Source organism: Aethalodelphis obliquidens, unplaced genomic scaffold (assembly GCF_003676395.1).
Source record: "Aethalodelphis obliquidens isolate GAN/ISIS:26980383/991018 unplaced genomic scaffold, ASM367639v1 scaffold42, whole genome shotgun sequence".
NCBI lineage: Eukaryota > Metazoa > Chordata > Mammalia > Artiodactyla > Delphinidae > Aethalodelphis > Aethalodelphis obliquidens.
Window position 1 is genome coordinate 10,059,202 of NW_020837986.1, and position 1,919 is coordinate 10,061,120.

Consider the following 1,919-nt stretch of genomic DNA (forward strand, 5'->3'; position numbering starts at 1 on the left):
CCTTGCTATTTCTCTGGCTACATTGACTTGCTATCATTTCTATGGTTCTCTCCAAGCTCTGTCCAGGCACTGGGCCATTGACTAGGCTGTTGCTTTTTACAAAACTAACCCTTTAACAGCTTTCAGTTTGTCATCTCCTCGGTAAGGTCCTCTTTGACTACATTAGCTAGAAAGTGCTCCCCTTGATCTCCTGCCTCGTACAGGGAAATTGCTCTCTACCTTATCACTGTTCATTTTCATCAGAGCACTTAACATAGTTTGTAATTATTTAATTTGTTTGTTCTCTTGGTTTTATTTGTCTTTTTCCCCAAAATTAGAGTTAGGAACTATCTTGTATCTACTGAATTGTCAGAACCTGACAAATAGTAGATGCTCATTATGTATCTGTGGAAGGAATGAAAGGAAAGAGAATATTTGGGGGGGGAAATGATAATTGAAAATAACGAGTAGATTCTTCTTTAATGACCTGGCTCCATAAAAGTGGTCTTTTCAAATCTGGACTGGAGGCTGAAGAGAGGATTTCCTGAGCTGATGTAGTCAGGGCAGAGGGCAGTGCTTAGGGAGAGCTTCTAGGAAACCAGGGACAAAAGGTTCAGCTGTACACACTTTGACAACACATATACAAAAGTTGTAACCATACAGAGAAGTTTAGTGTGGCCCCTGCCCAAGGATAACATGCAAATTAGTGAAGTGTTCCTTTTTTTTTTTTTTTTGCAGTACGCGGGCCTCTCACTGTTGTGGCCTCTCCCGTTGTGGAGCACAGGCTCCGGACGCGCAGGCTCAGCAGCCGTGGCTCACGGGCCCAGCCACTCCGCGGCACGTGGGATCTTCCCGGACCGGGGCACGAACCCGTGTCCCCTGCATCAGCAGGCGGACTCTCAACCACTGCGCCACCAGGGAAGCCCGAAGTGTTCCATATTTTTTAAAAAATTTAAAACACCTTCTGGAATTTGAGGACCAAAAGTACCTACATGAACTCGGATAAGGGCTCAGATACAGGAAGAAAGGACCTTCCCAGGATCCTCTGGGTTTATGTTTATTAACGTGAAATTGCTCAGATTTTAGTGGCTATTGTAGCATATAGAGAATTTTTTTGTCCCGCAACCGAAGTCATGCCACGAATCCATAGCCCCATACAAATATAACATGTTTCTTTACTTATTCAACCTGCATATATAGAGACCCAGGCTTGAGCTGAGCATCAAAGACACAGAGCAGGGGACTTCATTGGCGGTCCAGTGGTTAAGACTCCGTGCTTCCACTGCAGGGGCAACGGGTTTGATCTCTGGTGGGTCGGATACCCACATGCTGGCAGTGCAGCCAAAAAAAAAGACACAGAACAGAATGAGATTTAGGCCCTGCTCTCAAGGAGTTTACATCTTGGTAAAGAAATCATCACAATTTGTAAGTTAAAATTCTTTTTGTCTGTTGCAAATACAAACATGGACACTGTTGCAAGTACAAACAAAAGAAACATGTATTACAAGGATGTTTGGGGGCCCAGAGCATGCACAGGAGGGTAGCCTTGGAAAATAAGCAGCACAGAGCAGCTCCAGCAAGGAACAGCAGCTTCTGCAGCCAGCAGCACCACACATCACAGCTGGGATTCAATCCTAACATCCCTTTGTCTTTGAGTCACTCACTCAAGAGGCAAAGTCTTGGCGGGGAGCTGATGTTGATTGGTCAATCTCAGGTCACATGGATTAGTCTAGGCTGCCAGGGGAAGAGAGAAACGATTTGCCCCTAAGGATATCCCCCCAAATGAAAAGAGAGGGGGAGGACTGATGCTGGCCAGACAAAAATAACTTCATACAAGTATGAATGAAATACCTTGGGAGTTAAGCTTTTCCTGATTAAAAAACCTGTGGAGGGCTTCCCTGGTGGCGCAGTGGTTAAGAATCCGCCTGCCACTGCAGGGA

At 45.4% G+C, this 1,919-nt stretch overlaps 1 non-coding gene across 1 annotated transcript; it reads left to right on the plus strand.

Annotated features, from left to right (window-relative positions):
• The first annotated feature begins 598 nt into the window (after positions 1-598).
• On the plus strand, positions 599-705 carry LOC113605484 (U6 spliceosomal RNA). The gene has a single exon (XR_003427249.1). It is a non-coding gene; the product is annotated as a U6 spliceosomal RNA (small nuclear RNA).
• Positions 706-1,919: the final 1,214 nt, after the last annotated feature.